Here is a 20,466-nt window from a genome sequence, read left to right as displayed (position 1 = left end):
AGAGACTAGGGGATGGAAGATAGATTAGGGGGTGAGAGAGAGAGAGAGAGTAGGGGATGGGAGTGTGTGTTTTTGTGAGAGAGAGAGTAGGGGTGGGAGAAAGAGTAGGGGATGGGAAAGAGAGAGAAAGGGATGGTTGTGTGATAGATAGAGTAGGGGATGGGAGAGAGAGTAGGGGATGGGAGAGAGAGTAGGGGATGGGAGTGTGAGAGAGTAGGGGATGGGAGAGAAGAGATATTAGGGAGAGAGAGAGCGATGGGAGTGTGTGCAAGAGAGAGTAGGGGATGGGAGAGAGTATGAGAGAGAGAGAGTAGGGGATGACACATAGGGAGTAGGGGATGGGAGAGAGAGTAGAGAGGGAGAGAGAGAGTAGGGGTGGGAAAGAGAGGGGGTGGAAGTGTGTATGTGTGTGTGAGAGAGTAGGGGATGGGTAAGGAGGGAGAGAGTGAGAGAGAGAGAGTAGCCTAAGAGAGAGGGAGGGAAAGAGAGAGTAGGGGATGGGAGAGAGAGTAGGTAGTAGGAGATGAAGTGGGAGAGAGAGAGTGAGAGAGAGAGGGGGGGATGGGAGTATGTGTAAGAGAGAGATAGGGGATGGGAGAGGAAAGTGAGTGAGAGAGATTAGGGAGAGATAGTATGGGATTGTGTGTGAGAGAGTAGGGGATGGGAGAGAGAGAGTAGTTGGTGGGAGAGGAAGTGGGAGAGGGAGAGAAAGAGAGAGGGAGAGAGGGAGAGAGAGTGGAGGATGGGAGTGTTCTTGTGAGTGTGAGAGAGTAGGGGGTGGGAGGGATGAAGAGAGAGAGGGATGTGAGTGTGTGTGAGAGAGAGATTAGGGGATGGAAGAATGAGAGAGAGAGAAAGTAGGGGGTGGGAGAGAGAGAGAGTGGGCAGTGGGAGAGGGAGTGAGAGAGTGAGAGTGAGAGAGAGTAGGTGATGGGGGAGAGAGAGAGAGTAGGGCATGGGAGAATGAGAGTGAGAGATTAGGGGATGGGAGAGAGAGAGAGAGAGTAGGTGGTGGGAGAGGTAATGGGAGAGGGAAAGTGAGAGAGAGTGGGGATGAGAGTGTGTGTGTAAGAGAGAGAGTAGGGGTTGAGAGAGGAGAGAGAGTGAGAGAGAGTAACTTGAGAGAGAGTTAGAGAGAGTAGGTGCTGGGAGAGGGAGTGGGAGAGGGAGAGGTAGAGTGAGACAAAGAGAGGAGGGGATGGGAGTGTGTGTGTGAGAGAGAGTAGGGGATGAGAGTTTGTGTGGGAGAGAGAGTAGGAGATGGGAGAGAAAGAGTGTGTGAGTGAGAGAGAGCAGGGGGTAGGAGAGAGAGTAGGGGATGGGAGAGAGAGTGAGAGAATAGGTTGTGGGAGAGAGAGTAAGGGGTGGGAGAAAGAGAGAGTAGGGATGGGAGAGAGAGAGTGTGAGTGAAAGAAAGTAGGTAGTGGGAGAGGGAGTGGGAGAGGGAGAGTGAGATAGAGAGAGAGGGAGAGAGATTAGGGGGATGGGAGAGTGTGTCTGAGAGAGATAGAGTAGGGGGTGGGAGAGAGAGAGGGATGGGAGTGTGTGTGAGAGAGAGTGAGAGAGAGTAGGAGGTGGGAGAGAGAGAGTAGGGGATGAGAGAGAGAGAGAGAGATAGAGTAGGTGGTGGGAGAGGGGGTGGGAGTGGGAGAGGGAGAGCAAGAGAGAGGGGGGGATGGGGGTTTGTGTGAGTGTAAGAGAGAGTAGGGGACGGGAGAGAAGAGAGATAAAGAGAGAATATCCCAAGAGAGAGAGTAGGGGATGGGAAAGAGAGTGAGAGAGATAGTAGTTGATGGGAGAGGGAGAGCTAGAGATAGAGAGAGGGGGGGATGAGAGAGAGTGTGTGAGAGAGAGAGATAGAGTAGGGGATAGGAGAGGAGATAGAGGGAGTAGCTTGAGAGAGAGTGTATGGGATGGGAAAGAGAGTAGGTGATGGGAGAGGGAGTGGGAGAGGGAGAGTGAGAGCAAGAGAGGGGGGATGGGAGTGTGTGAGAGAGAGAGAGAGAGTAGGGGATGGGAGAGAGAGTGAGAGAGTAGGCACTAGGAGAGGGAGTGGGAGAGGGGGAGGGAGAGAGGGAGAGAAGTGATGAGTGTGTGTGTGTGTTAGAGAGAAAGAGTAGGGGATGGGAGAGGAGAGAGAGTAGGCAATGTGAGAGGGAGTGGAGAGGAAGAGAGAGAGAGAGAGGGGATGAGAGTGTGTATAAGAGTAAGGGATGGGAGAGGAGAGAGTGAGAAAGAGAGTAGAGAGAGAGAGTAGGGGATGGGAGAGAGAGAGTGAGTGAGTGAGAGAGAGTAGGTGGTAGGAGCGGGAGTGGAAGAGGGAGAGCAAGAGAGGGGGAGAGAGAGAGAGTAGGGGGATGGGAGTGTGCATGTGTGAGAGAGAGTAGGGGTAGGAGAGAGGGGGGGATGGGAGTGAGAGAGAATAGGTAGTGGGAGAGGGAGTGGGAGAGGGAGAGAGAGAGAGAGAGTAAGGGATGGGAGAGAGAGTGTGAGAGAGAGTAGGGGGTGGGAGAATGAGAGATTAGAGTATGGGATAGAGAGTGAGAGAGAGTAGGCAATGAGAGAGGGAGTGGGAGAGGGAGAGAAAGAGAGAGAGGGGGGATGGGAGTGTGTGTAAAATAGAGAGTAGGGGATGGGGGAGAGAGAGTAGGTAGTGGGAGAGGGAGAGCAAGAGTGAGAGAGAGGAAGAGAGAGAGGATGGGAGTGTGTGTGTGTGTGTGAGAGAGAGAGAGAGAGTAGGGGATGGGAGAGGAGAGAGAGATTGTGTGTGTGTAGGGGATGGGAGCGTGAGAGAGAGAGAGAGTAAGAGATGGGAGAGAGAGAAAGAGAGTGTGAGTGAGAGAGAGAGAGAGCAAAGGGTGGGGGAGAGAGAGAGAGAGAGAGAGAGAGAGAGAGAGAGAGAGTAGGGGATGGAAGATGGTTGGATAGGGAGAGATAGATTTTTAACATAGTGCATATACACTATAGTGTGTAAGAACTTTAGAGGGAATACATGTTATAGTGTGTACGCACTATATGAAAACACCAAAAAATGGTCATAATGAAAGTTTGGGTCCCTACTGATCCATATTCTATTTTTTGCCTATTTTGTGTTCTATTTTTCCAACATGGAAGATGGGTTTCATGCTTTTGGAAGTTAGCAAACACCAAATTCAATCATTGGATACACTATTTGAAGGATTTTTGAATATTCTTTCTATAGAAAGGTTAGTGCGGTCCTTTTTAAATATTCTTTGTTACTATATAAAGACAAATTTGACTATCAGTTGTTTAATATATACTAAATTCATTGAAATTTATATGTTTGAATGAATTTTTATTTGGAAATGGTTAGAAATTTGACAAGTTCTTTAATATATATTGTTTATTCATTGAAATAATTGTAATTTGTTTATGTATTTGAATGATTTGTAATTTACAAATTGTAAGTAATTCATATGTTTGAATAATTTGACATATAGAAATTATCATCATGCCAAGGAAGAAACCAAAAAATCAAACAATGGAATAGAGGGAGAGATATTTGGAAATCAAAAGAGATAAAATGAAACTACTACATGAACAAAGAAAATTTCAAAGCAATAATGAAGAATTGTCTTTCCAAGAGGAACAAGAACCACTGATACAAAGAAAAAAGAGGAAGAATTGAAAAGACAAAGAGAATGAATAAGACTATTACACTCAAGAAGACAATTGAATTCTAAAGCTACACAATCTTCCAATGTTGGAGTCATATTATCATCTCATGTTGAAGAGATGCTAATTTGTACATCTAACAATGTACACACTCCATCATATCATGTTGAAGGCACAACATCAACATATCAATTAGGTGATATTCCATCTTTTGCATCTTATTTCCAAGGCACATCATCCTTTCTTCAAGGTACACAAAACACTCAACCTTATGTTGATATTCAAAATATTGAGGGAATGGAAGAGATTATAACACCTTCTAGAATTCATTTTAGAAGACCAAAATATTTGATTGATATTGATGATACTAACATCTTGAAATCAATGCCTGAGAAGATTAGCAAGCATACTTGTCAAAGAAAAGTTAATTGTATGTGGAGATTATTCTTTGAAGAATTAAATATTATAGGTCAATGACAATTATTTGTTGAAATGATGAGGAATTTAAAATTTAGGCCTATCATGAAGATTATTGGGATAAGAATGATGGACAATTCAAATGAAAAAAGAATTGTAAAGAATCTAATGAATGCTTCTGACAAAGTGGGTTCTAAATCATGCACCAAAGATAGTAATATCACAAGATAAGTATATACATTGACAATAGTAAGTACCCAAATGAAGAAATCTTGACTCATGAAAAAGATAAACAAAACATTGAAAATTGGTAGAGGTACTCTAAGGAGAGCCATGCCAAAGCATGAGAGATTGAAAGATTCAACAAAAAATGAGTTATGGACATTTAGTGGTAGACTACCATGAAAGGATAAAGAAATTAGTGAATCTTTGAAATCTTTGATTGAATATTTTTGGACAAATAATACACATATTTCCCCTAATCAAAGAGATTTTTTAAGGAGGAATGGTAGCCAAAATTGCGATCTACATGTGAAACATTTTTTGGACTCAATTTAGACATAATTTTTTGCAAAATTTTTTGGTATGTATCCTCAAATTCAAATAAGTCAAAGATTTTTTGAGAAGGGTAAACCTTTTTATGTGAAGATAAATCACACACACAAAACTTCTTGTTGTAGGATACATATTGAATTTTCTAACTATTTTAATGGTTTTAGGCATATATGTGTGTTTTTTCATTCTAAGTTTGTTTTGCAAGATTATGACATGAATAAGCCACTTAGATCTTCAAGGGAGTTCATTTCCAACATTTTATGTGAACTAGGAGATGGCCAACAATTTTACAAGATGTCATGCTTGGATGGTACATTCTTATTTTATGATTCTTTGCAACTTTTATCAACTTGTGAACATATGGATAGTACACATGCAACTAGAAATGAAATAGTAGATCATAGAAAATATAAAATAGTGAAATATGCTCTAAAAGATGAGAAATGGGGTAAAAGATTTGATTTATTCATTGAAAATATTCTAGTGTATGATTTCATGAAGATTTTTTGTGAAAAAATTACTTACAAGTATGCAAGGCATACACATAGAGTTCAATAGCTAGATTTGCAATTCAAGTTGTGCAAGAATACGTTTCCACTAGATACCATTGTTTTAGTTCTAGACTTCATAGAGAACTACATGCTACAAAGAAAAAATGAGGTGCAACCAAAGTATTATACATCTCAATAGGTTTCCATATTTGTTCAACATTCAGCTATAAGTATAGAGGATGACAAGAAGATTTTGAGGGAGTACCAATTTTACATCAGCAATTATCAATCACATTCTACAAAGTTTGTAAATGTTTGTTTTCTACTATTTTATGGAGATTTGGCTAATAGGGGCATACCATATCATTAACACATTATTTGGTCAGACAATTGCATATCTTAATTTAAGAATGCACAGATGTTCTTTTGGTTGAGCAGGGTGCACAAGTTGTCTAGAATTCAATATATGTGAAATTTCATAGAGGATGGTCATGAAAAGGGAGAGCACGATGGTATTGTGCATGCATCAAAAGAGCCTTAGCTTATGAAGAACTAAACTACAAAGATGGAGCAATATTGAAAAATGAAAAATCTATCATCTAGTGATGTAATGCTACAATAGGTCTAGGTAAGGAAGGTGAGTCTACAATTCATAAATTTTTTTGGTTGATAGATAATACTAACAATGCACCATATGAGGATTGTTGCACACTAATAGTATCAAGTGAATTGCACTCTTTTAGAAGTTCTGATATAGGTTCTTGGAGTATCCACACATGAAAAATGGCATGCTATTGTCCATCATGTGCAAAGAAAAATTAGGATGAGTGTGAGTCGGCTGAATGGGTGGATAAATGGGATATATGAGTTTTGGACCCAATTGACACCTATTAACCCCCACAAGCACTAGAAATCATAGAGATGGATTCATCTATTGAGTTTGACCACTTGTCTAATCTAGTGCAACCTGGTAATATATAAATATAACTATATAAATATATGTGTGTGTGTGTGTGTGTGTGTAACTTTATAACTTCTACCTAAGTATTTTTCTGAATTAATGACCACATTTTGTACATTTATCACTATAGGTCATTTTTCTGCTATTATTGCACCTAAAGACAATGAAGAAGGGATAAATTATTATATGTGTCTTTGTGTCCAAGCCAAACAAAAATAGGATCACTCAGTTATAAATGGTGAAGGTTTAGAGTACCATATCCGTGCAGTGGTTGTAATTGGCATATGGCTTAGATGATATTCTATGAAAGACCCTAACTTGTGGTTATTCAAGGATTGAAAAATAAAGAGGAAGATTATTCATTGTTTGAACCTTGTCAAATAAAATGTCCACTTGATAAAATATGGTGGAAAACCACATAATAAGACTCTTTAGAAAGTTCACGAGTTAGAGAACAAGGCAATACTTGAGAAATTAAAATGTAAAGAAGATCTAGTTGGTTCATTAGATTGAATAGGGAGAGAGGGAGAGAGATATAGAGAGAGAGAGGGAGGGAGGGAGGGAGGAAGATAGGGAGGTGGGGGGAGGGAGTGAGAGAGTGTGAGGGGGATGCATGGAAGAGACCCTACTCTTGATGAGACACCAAAGAGACACAACCCTCCAATAGGTAATAAACAATCATTATGAGAATCTGAAGCAAGTGCATCCAATAAAGAAAATTAACATCATTGAAGGATATATATGCATATATGAACATTAACCAATAAAAAATATAAAGGAATACCAATATTGAGTATTGTATACAACAAAGATTCTTCCAAACTGAAGACAATAAGTCATTCATAATAGTCAGACAATTAAGAATTGGATATATATCAATCATATTATTCTTACATATGTATACAGTATTATTGACCAAATTAGAATTAGCAAAATGATATTGCACATAATCTCCATTACAACATCATGGAAGCTTTGCTATTTTGATAGTTATATTATTTAGTCCCAAAAATGGACATTACAGATATTGCTTACTAATCCTTTACAATGAATTTTTTTTACAAAAAAAGACATGTACTTGAATGAGGACATTATATATTACAAAAATCCTACATTGAAGTAGTTGGCTAGCCACTCAAAAAATAGTAATTGACTACAAGTGGGATCATAAAGATACTTTAATAGACTAGTATCTCCTTTACTCAAGAAACATCTTGGTCATCTACTTGACTAGGACATGTTTGGGAACTAACAATCTCCATTTATGCTCAAGTCTCTATTTAAAGAGAGCAATGAGCATTTTGTTGTTTTGTAAATATCATTAATATATTTTGATGAGAACTTTGAGGGATCATGCCTAGCTTGAGTATCCTGACTTCCCAAGTCCTGTAAATGCAAGGCCATTGATGAATATGCATTTCTAATTGAAACACTCATGGTGCTATAATGAAGTGTGTGACTAGATTCTTTGCCTACTAATGAGCCAATTTGAGGCTTCACTTCATAGTGCTCTGTAGATAATTCTATAGCACTTGTTACTTCTCTATCCAAAATTTTTGTGTTTGTGTACATGTGCACTCTTTCCCAATAGTTGTAGGTTTTGTCTCTTCATCCTAAGTAATTGGAATACCCTAGATGGGACCAAGATAGCCATTTTCTTCTAAAATGTCCTTTTCTCTCAGGTTAATCTCTTTATTAAGCAAGTTTTCAATATCTTCCTTTGTATATTTAATAGTTGTAGCTGCAATTCTTGTGTATATATTCCTTTTTATATTAAGCTTTCCTCCATAGGAATGAGAAGGCATTATGAGTTAGACCAACTATTACTCACTATATTAAAAAAGTAGTTCTTGGCCATGCCACTAATAGGAATCATTTCAATCTTATTTTTAGAATTGGTATGTTGTCCCACTTTTCATCCTATACTCGAGTAGTAAAATTGATTCCTTGAGTCTTAATAATTTCCTTTTTGTGTTCAAGCCTAAGTCTTAGCCCCTTAGGTGGAAAGACTCTCCATCAAATTTTTCATTTTCCCCTTCTTCACATTTCATAGCTGGGTGGTTCTCTTTTTTGAAAGAGGGATTTTGTGTGTAGCTTAGTGCCTAATCTGATAGAAATTCATGTTGCTCATTTAAAGATCATTGAAAAAGTATATCTACTTGTGGTCTATCATTTTCTCAATAAAACTAGAAGCTTTTAGAAATCCAAACTTTGTCTTCTCCTTGGTGGGTTTTCAACCCATGAACATGATTTCTCGCAAAGAGCACCAAATGATACATACAGGTCAAAGCAATACAATAGTGAAGTACCTTATAAAAAATTCATGTTCCCTTTATGATTATCCACTTCCAGAAATATTCAAGGTTCATCATAGCTCTTATAATCATTCTAGGTAGAAAACTCAAAATCAACCTCTCCTCAACAGATTTTCAACCCATGAAGTCAATTTTCTACAATAGGCAATTCTAAAGGAAAGGAAATAAAAGGTGAGTCCCTAATGAATTTTTGTACTCCTTTTAGATATTTTTGAACCCAAAGATGAAAATAGTCTAAAGGTAAAAGTAAAAGGAAAGCCTAGTTAGAGAAATGGAAATTATCTTCTCCTTGAGAGGTTTTCAACCCATGAAGACAATTTCCTAGATTTGAAAGAAAATCAAGTTTTTGAGCGATTGGAATCACATTTTGTGCATAAAACATCTCAAGATGATAATAGAAATAATATAACCATTGTGAGAAAGATTTATTAAGTGTAAATTCAACTCAGTAGATATTTTATCTTGGAGCACTCTTTTAGTAACTTCCTGAAAACTTAAAGGAAAATGAGAAAGTAAGTATGGAAAGATAGAAAGTTATTGTTGGGTAAATGGAATAGTGAAAAGACATTGAAATATTCATTAAAAACATGAATTTACTATTTTAATGGATCTGTCCTTCAATTCATTCATGTGGCACAAATTTTGAAGATCAAAAAATGAATTGAAACTCCTATATAGATGGAAACATGAATAGTTACACAAACTACTACTCTTTCTTGAACTATTATTCTATTATTTTGCATAAATTTTTCAAATAGCTAGTATCTATGCATTTTCTATCCTTTCCTTTCTTTGGATTGAAAATTTATTTTCAAACATAATGACAACTAGATTTGTGGGTTTTGATGGATTAAATAGAATCAAGTCTTCACTACAGAATTTCATAGATACTTCTCTCCATTTTTATGATATGAAGGATTTTCAGAGGAGAGTGAACTCAAAGATGATCCATCCCATTATTGAGAAAATTTGAGGATGTTAGTAGACATAGCTATTTTTTTTGGTTTTAGTCCAGGCTCTAGAATTAATCTATGAATGCACAAATCATTACAACCCAGACACTAAACAAATTGTATTGTGAGATGACATATTATTGATCTCCATTGATAGGAAAACTATGGTGAATTGCCTTTGAGTTCTAGAACAGGAAGAATTTTTAGATTTGACATTTGGAGGATTCATTTTTTATTTCTCTCTAAAGAAGATGATTTGGAGAAAGGAGATCATGTAATCATAGTTTCAAAAACCATGAAGTGCCAAGAGTAAGGTTCCTAAGACTCTATTTGGGACTATCCTCTTACACAGATTGATAGGTGAGGTAGAAGCTTTAAACTTTGTTGAACAATATTTATTTTGGTGCAAGTCATCTACTCTGATACCTAATATATTGTTGGGCTCACTAGGTAAGCAAGATTCTATCCAATGCTCTTTGTGCTTCAAAATTCTACAACACTTTCTACATGTCCTCTTTCCTCATTTACATGTTAGCTTCTCTACAATTATGACCAAGCCTTCCTAGGGTGGAAAATTTTCTTAATGATGTGAAGTCTTATGAATTCCACCCATGTTTACAATTGGAAAATAGTTGTGTAGAGTATATAAGAGTTATTGATGCATTCACTATGAGAATTTGTAGAGAGATAAAAGGATGCCCAAAGAGGAGATTCAACCCTGAAGCCATGGTGGCCATTAGCCAATTTGGGAGTTATTTCATCCAGTTCTCATCTTTTTCATATTTGCATCTTGTAGATTTTGATGATTTTCCCTTGAAGTAGATGAGATATCCTAGTGATATGATTGTGTTGATCAAGATCATGTAGTAAGAAATCCAAGTGAACATGTTGATCGGGAGTTTGAAGAAGAAAGGGTACAAGTTTCCTATGAAGGTGGGAGCTTTTAGTTGTGACTCCTATTTTTATGCAAAGAACATGACAAAGGTGTTCAAAATGAAATATAAATTAGATATGTATGAGGTCTTAAGGCCTATGTTTGATTCAAATGGATATGCAAGGGAGGTGTTGTAGATTAGAAGTGTGATCTAACACATCACCACCATTGAAGACTACTAGGTCAATTGCAAGGATGAGTTTGAGAGCCATGACCATGCTTTTTCTAGGTTTATAGTGGATCAAGTGAAGATGTATAAAGTTAATATTGATATTAAGGGAGTAGATGATGGTTTATAGAATATGTATAGTAACACCTATCTAACAAAGCTAAGAGGCACTCCTATCAGCTCCAAACCTTACAAAGATGTAGGAAAGGAGTTAGATATCATGATGACATGGATTATCAAAAGGATTGGGAAATGGGTCAAATAGACCACAACCAAAAGGAGTTCAAGTAAAAGCACACCCACTTAAGCTTCTCCAATAGCTGAAGATGGCACATCAAGTGTAACTCTGGCTATCACCCAAGGACCAGCCCAATCATCAAATGGAGGTGACTAGCCTCCCAAAAAAAGTATCCCCTTTGCTAAGACTTGTCAATACAACTTTTTCCTAGTGATTGGAACTCCATCTAAAGCTAAGAAAAAGAAAGAAAAAGACCCAAAAGATGTTGTGGTCACCCAAACCTTCTCATCTCATAGCAGTCTAGTTCCATCTATAAGTGTTGCACTTCTCCTGTTGAGTAGCCCTCAAGTGTAGATAGTGGACTTAAGAGATGGAGGAAGTAGTGATAGTGAGTCTACTAAGTTAGATAAGAAAACAAAAAAGACATTAAAGGTAGAGAAAGGAAAAGATTCTTTAAAGCTTGTTTCAAAAACTCCAAAGAATCCTTTCTCTTTGACTATGAGAACAACCACCCCAGCAAAGAGAAAGATGTTTAGCATAGACTCTCTTAGAACTACCTCCAAGGTAATAGACATTGTTTAATGGTTGGAGGACACTCTAGATAGAAAGAGAAAGAGGGAAGATGAAGGTGCCCTTAACAAGGACACCTTATTTCTTTTTGTTTTCTTTAGATCAGTACTAAGTAAGGTTGAGAAGTAGAAGACCTTGTCTATCCTTGGACAAGACCCTAAAATAGGGAATCTAACAATGGAGATAGAAAATCCTACCAAAGAGGGAAGAATTGAGGATATGTCTACTAATGATTTTACTTTGTATTTGGTGGATCTTAGGGAGGCCAGACATGATACTAGATTTGGCTTATGGAAGTCAATAAATGAGGTAATTAAAGGATAGTTAGAAAGCCTTAAATTGTCAAAAGTTAGGATGAAGGAAAAAATATAAGAATTGAATGGCTTCATCAAGCAATTGGTCACCCCCTTGGTGAGGATCTCTAGAATGCCTATTACCAGTGATCCTACTATTGCAAATGTTCAAGTGCTCATCCCTCAACTACAAGAAGACAAACACTTTTGGTGGAGTGGTAGAGAGTGGAGTGGGAAACTCAAGTTGGAGGAACTCTCTATTATAGAACAAATTAGCAATGCTATGTTGAGGCTGGAAATAGAGAAGGATAATATTTCATCAAATAGAGCCACCTTGGCTGCAAAGAAGACTAAAAGTGAAGATTATGTCTCTTTTTTGAAGATGATTATCCACATGAAGAAAAAGGAAGCTATCAAGGAAAAGATATTTCCTAAGGGAGATGAGCCTTTATTCAAGTGGCTTCAAAGCATCTAGTTCAAGTTTGAAATGATCATGGCAGTAGAGGAAGGACTTAAGGAAATTGAAGCTGAAGTGAAGAAGGACCAAGATAGAGATTATGAACTCTTGAGAATTTTTCATATAGACTCACAAACTAGTGGGCAAGGAAAGGGAATCATTGGAGTAACTCTCATGCAGACAAATTTCTCCAACTTCATAGGTAGTCTGACAGATATATCTTTTGATCATTAGAATAGAGTTTTTGAACTCCAAAAATTTAGTGGATGCATACATGTGCCCATGGAGGAAAGCCAAGACCATTTGATTGTTATCAAGGATTTGGCCAGAGAGCATTCTAAATGGCTCTTAAGATATAGTAATATACATGTTCATAGGCATGAAGAATTAATTCCAATTATTGTTGCCGCTAAGGCTTATAGGACAAAAGAAGAAAAGGGAAAGAAGGTGAAGTGATTCATATTTCACCTCTTTCATATTTTGATGTAATTATTTTAATTGATAGATTGGATCCTTGCAATTTTTCATTTTAAAGGAGATGAACTGATTAAACTTCCTTTGTAATAGTCATCTCAAAATCCTATATGTATTGGAATGAAAGATTAATAAAAGTTCAGCTAATTTTTGGTGTGAGATACTTGATGTCGTGGAGCTAATTGAATGGTATTTTATGTCAATTATTTTCTTTTCCACTCTATTGACTATTAATTGTAAGTTTTCTCTTTTATCTAAATTAAAACAAGGAACAAACGGAGCTTCATTTCCCTATTTTGAGACAACAAACTAAATATGATAAGTACTATCATTGTAGGTTCAAGAAAGATCCTTTAGCTATTTTCCCTCAAGTTAATATTTCTTTCTCTATAATTTGTTTCCTGCTAGATTAGTTTAGTATTAGTTAGTATGCATCATTGAATTGTTAATTCCTATGAGTTCATAATATGTGTGACTTCATAAACTTAATTAATCTCCTAAAATCATTTCTTTCTTGAGTTAAAATCTTGTATAGGTTTGGCTCAGTTTACCTCTCCTATTCTCAGGTTAAGAACATACAACACTTTAGATTTAGAAACAAACTTAATTCATTACAAATATTCAATAGGGAGTTGTACCTAATAATTCAAAGAAAAGTTAGTCTTTTTAGAAGCAACTTTCCAACTATTGTAACTAGATATTGTTCATAAATTTGGGCATCTAAGAGTTAAATAAAAAAGAACAAATCTTTTTACCAAATTTTTTTTGGCAACTTTGCTAGGGAGATGAATAGTCACTTGACTAATAAACTTATAACATGAGGGAAAATGGTACTACCTCATGAGAACATACTTCCAATACTCTAACCTAACCTTGGATTTCAAGATGACCAAGAAGATATTAGCTCATCTTTGAACACATTTGTTTGGAGAAATCAAAGAAATGCAGAGCACTATAGAAACACAAGCCAAGTATTGGAAGAAGAGGAATCTAGGGTTGAAGCACTAGAAAGAGCTACTTAGAGAAGAGAGATTCAAAGAGAAAAAATATAGTTAGAATGTGAAGCTCAGAGGCAAAATTAATCTAGCATCCTAGAACAAGCAAGGTTCCTCAAAAGTACCAAAGAGCTTGAGGTGGGCATGACTCTATTTTAAAAAGCTCAAAGAACTTGGTTTCCCTATCTTAGACACTCCAAAGCAAAAAGGTGAAAATCAAAGTCAGAATAGGCTATCTTCACTTGTTAGAAATCAAAGTTCTTCACATACTACTTGATAGGTATTGGCCTTACACAAAGTAACTACTCCTCTAGTTATCAATTTTCTGCCATACTTTGCTAGAACAATCATGGTTGCTCCTTATGCTACAACCACATGTCTATTAGCACTAACAACTTATCACCCACTTCCATCTAGTTCAATGAAGAATTTTCCTAAATTCTTAGGTGATGGAAAAGTGACTAAAGATGAACATATTAAGGCCTTTTTTGCAGCTACTCATAGCCTAGGAATAGCTCATGAAGATGTAGCTATAAGACTATTTATAGAAACTCTAATAGAGAATGCAGTAGATTAGTTTTATCATTTAGATAATGGCTCGATCAAAAATTGGGATACAATGAGAATGACCTTTGAAATGAGATTCAAAATGGTAGAAGATGAGCACATCCTAATAAAATAATTGAGATCTATTAAAAAGCAACCTACTATGAGTATGATGGATTTTGTTGCAAATTTCAATAAGATCACTAGTAGGATCCCTACTACCAATAGACCTACTACCAGAAACTTGAACACATTCTTCATAAGTGCAATGCTACCAGATATCAATTATGATTTGAGGGCCCATCCTACAGATTTAGCAGATGCACAAAAGAAAGTAGTCAACATTGAAGATGATTTGATTTCTACCCAAAACTGGGAATGAGAACTTCAAACCAAGGGAAGTTCCAGTAATACTACTTCATTTGATGAAATGATTCAAAAATTGTCAAAAAAATTGGTGATAGTGAAGAGGCAATTACTTGGATTTAATTACTCTTATCAATGGAACTATCAAAATTTGCTAAGAAGGAATAATGATGGGAAATTTTCATAGCTTACATGTTCACAACCAAGGTTGGCAATTGAGGCTACACCAAAGAAAGGAAACATGTGTTTCATTTGACAACAAATCATGATAGTGGGAGCTGTCTAGAAATTGCCTGTATGATGCAATTGTTATCCACCAATGAGATGAATATTGCAACTCCTTGCTCTAAGTTAGATTTTTACTCAAATGGAAACTAGAAATTTATTTTGGAGTACAAGTCAGACTCTGAACCAAAGGGAAAATGTTGTGTAACTATCAATGAAACTTCATACATAGTATCAACCTAGAGTTAGAAGATGAAAACTTATTCCTCCAATCATGTTACAAGAAATGATCCCACATCTTCATCAAATAAAACTCACATTAATCAAGGAGCATCAACATCCCAAACTGGTGAGGATAGGAGCCCTTTTGATTTTATCCAATTTTGTAAAGAGTCAAAGATCCAAATTTCTCCTATAGACTATCTAAAATCTCATCCCTCTGAGTTAAAGAGATTAGTAGATCATTGTAAAGGAGGTCCTTTAGATTTAAATCATAATGTAACCACTAAGGGAGAAGATGAACCTTTGACATGTAACCTATTCAATCAAGAAGACTCCACTATATTGGTAACATTTCGTAGGCAAAAACCTGATCCATTCTACATCTCACTATACATCAATAGATGCAAATTGAGTAATTGAATAATAGATTCAGGTGCATCTAACAATGTGATTCCTTTTTTGTAGCTAAAGACCTAGGTCTCACCCTTACTAAAGTTCATGGAATATGTTGTTCAATGGATGCTAAACAAGTCATGTTACTTGGGAAAATTAAAGATGCTCAGGTAGCTCTAGTATCTTATTCAAAAAAGAAATTATTGTTGACCATCTTGGTTGCAGATATTTCGACAAGCTATGGTCTACTCTTAAGAAAAAAATTTCTGTGGAGATCTAGGTGGGGAAATAAAGTTAGACTAGTCTCAAGTAGTCATACCTATAGGAAGCAAGAAGGTCAAGTTGGGCCCTAAAGAGAAAGCCAAATTTACTATCTTAAAGTTAAATGATCCTAAAGCATAGATTCTCTATCAAGAACTAGAGTTTGGAAATTACATGTTGTTTACTAAAGATACTCTAAATAAGCAAGAAATTAAAGACCCATAAATGAAGATGCTTGATGAAGAAAAATAATTATCATCTATATGGACATTGTAATTCAATGGAAGCTATTCCTCATTAGGATCTAGTGTAGGCACAATGTTAATACCTTTTGAAGGAGAACCCAAACCCATGGCTTTCAAATTGGAGTTTAGAAATACAAATAACACTATGGAGTAAAAAGCTCTATTACTTGGGATAATAGCTATGAAAGAAAAGGGAATAAAGATCCTAAAAGCCTAAGGTTGTAGAACTCATTGTGAGAAAAGTTAAAGGCCAATAGTCTATAAAGAATCATAAGTTAAAAAGTTATAGAAACAAAGTTTGGGATGAAATAGAAGGACTTGATGCTTTTGCTATTGAATCAATACCAAGAGAGATGAATACCAAAGCAGATTCATTGGCTATTTTTGTTTCCTTGTTTCTTCCTCATCTAGAATTCAAAGATAAGAAATATAAGGTCAAAATTGTATATCAAGCCTATATTCCTAACAATACAAATTTCTAGCAAGTCTTTGAAGATGACAAGAGTCTACAGTTGTTCTTAGAAAATGGAAAAGCTACTTGTAAACATGAATCCAATGAAGACAATCATGGAGACCATGATCATGAGAAAAAGGAGATCAAATTGGTGAAGTCCAATTGCGAGGTAATATTATTCCCCCATAATTTGTATCTTTGGAATAATTGTTTAATAGACATGATGCCTACATCAAGAAAAAGAGGAAAGAAAAGGGTCCTACTATGGGTGAGTATGAAGGGGTGAATATTGGAGATTCTCATAGTCCTAAAATGATAAATATTGGAAAGTGTTGTTCACCTGACGAGAAGAAACTTCCAGACAATATTTCATAGAATATCAAGATGTATTCACCTAGAGTTATGAAGATTTGAAAAGTTATAGAGGTGGAAAGATAAAACATCAAATTTTCCTGAAACTAGATGTAGTTCCTTTCCAATAGAAATAGAGGAATTATAATCCTAAAATAGTAGATGCTATATTCTGGGACATGGACAAGATCCTAAAAGCAAGGATCATTTATCCTATCCATCACTCCACCTGGGTAGCTAATATAGTACCAGTTAGGAAGACAAATGAAGAAATAAGAATCTATGTAGATTTCATGAATTTGAACCAAGTGTCATTGGAAGACTATTTTTCTCTTCCTAACATGGATTACTTATTACAAACAATGGTTGGAACTGAAATAATGCCAATGCTTGATGGATTCTCTAGATAAAATCAAGTGGAAGTGGAAGAGAAAGATCAAGACAAAACAACTTTCACTACTCCTTGGGGTACATTCACATATCATAGAATTCCCTTCGGGCTCATCAATGTTGGTGCTACATTTCAAAGGTTTATGAGTAAAATGTTTGCTAATCTAAAGGACCAAATTATCGTTATATACCTAGATGATCTCACTAGGTTTTCAAAGAAAAGAGAAAAGCACATAGAAGATTTGAAGAAGGTATTGCAAAGGTGCCAGGAACATGAATCTCTCTAAATCCTAAAAAGTCCATTTTTTGTGTAATGGAGGAAAAACTACTTGGTCATATAGTTTCCCAAGAAGGTATTAGAATTAACCCTAAGAGAGTTGAAGCCATTCAAAGGTTAAGCCTATCATCAAACAAAATAGGAGTTAAATCATTCTTTGAGTAAGTGAATTTACTTAGAAGGTTCATACCATATTTTGTAGAAACTACTAAGTATATTATGGACATGATGAAGGGAAATTCAAATTTTAATTGGAATGAAGCTAGGAAACAAGCCTTCTAGAATATAAAGACTACTATTGCTAATGCTCTAGTACTATGACATCCAAATTACAAATTGGATTAAATCATTCACTGTTGTGCCTTTGAACACACCTCATTAGATATTCTTATGCAAGATAATAAAGAAGGGATACAAGACCCTATAGCCTTCATGACCATGCCTCTAAATAGTCATGATATGAAATACTCCCAAATCAAAAAACATGCCTTTGAAGTAGTCAAGCCACTAAAGAATTTTAGGTTCTATATCTTGCACTCAAATTCTATGGTTTATGTTGCACATGTAGCAGTGAAAAGTGTGTTGACATAGCAAGATATAGGGTGTAATGTGAGAGGAATTTGGATAGAAAAAATGCAAGAGTAAGACATTGAAATCAAGCCTACTAAACTAGTGAGGGATAATGCCTTATGCAAAGGCAATTGTGGAAAATAAGATCACTGGAGAACAAAAGGAGTTGGGAGAGAACTAGTTAGTGTTGTTAGTAGGCATGTGAGACTCTTGGTTTGAGAACATTACCTATCTACTAACATATGGAGAATGTCCTAAAGGCATGATGGCAAAACAAAGAAGAGATTGTTGCAATTGTTGCACATCATGAGGAATGGTTGGCACATCATCTTTTGGAGTATCATCCATCACTACATAATCATCTTCTTTCTTCTCATGTTGTTGCAATAGATCTTTGTACAACACTTTCTCATTGAATATGGCATCCCTACTTCTTACAATTTTATGATTTTCAAAATCCCAAATCCTATAATAGAATTCATTAATGCCATATCCAACAAATACTCATTTCTTTGACTTAACTTCCATCTTGGTTCTATTTTTAGAATTTATGTGAAAAAATACTTCACAACTTTTGAGAAAAGAATAACTCACCTTCATACCAATCCATGCTTCCTCTAGAATACCATAACCCAATGGAGTAGAGGGACCTCTATTAATCAAATATACAAAAATATTGATAGCCTCTACCCACATGTGTAAGGGTAACCCAACATGCAACCTAATGCTCCTTGTACACTCCATTATAGTCTTGTTCATGCATTCGACCACTCTATTTTCCTGTGGAGTCCTTCGAATAGTTTTATATCTACGAATATCATTAGTGGAGAAATAATCTTCAAATTCATGATTGCAATACTCACCACCATTATCAGATCTGAAACATTTTAGTTTCTTACCAATCTCATTTTCAACCAAGCATTTCCATTTCTTAAATGTTTAAAATACATCAGATTTCTATCTAAGGAAATAAATCCATACTTTTCTAGTAGCATCATCAATGTATGTAACATAATAATGAGAACCACCAAGGGAAGATACCTGAGCTGGTCCCTATACATCAATATACACAAGCTCTAATTTCTCCTTTTTATTTTTCTTCCCAATCTTCACAAAACTCACTCTTTTTTGTTTTCCATACACACAACTTTCACAGAAATCCATATTAAGACATTTTAGACCTAGTAGAACTTTCTTTGAATGAAGTACCTTCATACCTTTCTCACTCATGTACCCAAGTTTGTTGTGCCATTGTTGGAATAATCAAATGGGAAGAGTACTTCTAAGAGGGTGGGGGTGAATCAGAAGTATCACACTTTTAACCTTCAAAAATTTTAACTAAAAATAAACATCATGCATGTAAACATATCAAATAAGCATAAAGTAAACACATGCATCAACAACACATAACACAAAATTTTGGTAACCCAGAAACCCCCCAAAATGAGAAGGTAAAACTAGGGTGGGGATGATACCCACAAAATCACTGCAGCAACAATGTTTGACCACTTCTAATGGTCTACCTTGTGAAAGGCTTGCCCTATTAAAGGCTTTACACTATGTCAACAGTGACCTAGTTAAACAATTTTCAAACACTTTACATGAAGTGTTACCCTATTAAAGTATTTTATCATCTCTTCAAAGGATCTACATCCTAGCTGTTAAACTAACCTATCAACATAGGATTTTCCTTCTAACACAATTGCTAGAGAGTATTAGACAAATTAACCTGATAGCTGACAATCTCAAATTTTTGATTTCAAGCACTAGATCTACTCATTCTAAACTTGATTCTCTGAGATCTGATATTTGTTTGTATCCCTTACTTTGTTTTGATCAACTAGGTATGCAATTTCTCCTCTAAGTCTTTCACACTTCCCACTAAATTTTGTTATAGTTTACCCATACACTATTCTCATCTACACATACAATGGGGTTTTTATCCTCCTTTTAAAGATTATGAAAAATTAGGGTTATATATGGATCTATGATTCATATTAAATCTTTAATTCCCACTCATTCCTTTAACTTTTCTCATTGGTTGCATGTCTTCTCCATTTTTCTTATTGGCTACATGCTGATTGCATAGTAAATATAAAATATTTGTTCTTATCCTTATTATCCTTCGAGATCCTTCCATGTTAGCTCAAAAAATGATTTACATCTAAGTTTGTAAAGGCACAAACTCATATGCTAATTATGTATTACTCAGGACATACTAGATTACTAGTGCTTGGCACATGTATGATTCTACTTTGCTCAATATCTATAGCACTCTAACTTGCTTAGCATCAATTGTGACTCAACACCTATATATCACTCAACTCATAAGGTTCACTCACTACCTGAAGTCACTTGACACTTGATCTTCACTTGGCACCTAAATATCACTAGGCACCTATTGGAATTTTGGCTTGGCACATACTATAGCTCAGCATATATAGTGTACTCAGCTTCTATATGAAAATTGGTTAAGTGTTTTGACACTCAATTTTCAAAACCAATTTAAGACCAACAATCTCCCCCTTTGACATGAGTGTCAAAAAACCTTACCTAAGCTTTATGTTTGATCTTATGAGTACATTATCCATTCTATTCGACATATATACAAAATTTTAGAAACTTGTTCAAAATTTTGTGAGGAACAATATACCTTAAAATTCTTATAACTCCCCCTGAGCTAATTGTTCCATTTCATTCCTCTAAAA

This window comes from Cupressus sempervirens, chromosome 2 (assembly GCF_028749045.1).
Source record: "Cupressus sempervirens isolate cs-2001-9-10 chromosome 2, ASM2874904v1, whole genome shotgun sequence".
Lineage (NCBI taxonomy): Eukaryota > Viridiplantae > Streptophyta > Pinopsida > Cupressales > Cupressaceae > Cupressus > Cupressus sempervirens.
The sequence above is the reverse complement of the archived record's forward strand: the minus strand, read 5'-3'. Positions refer to the sequence as shown.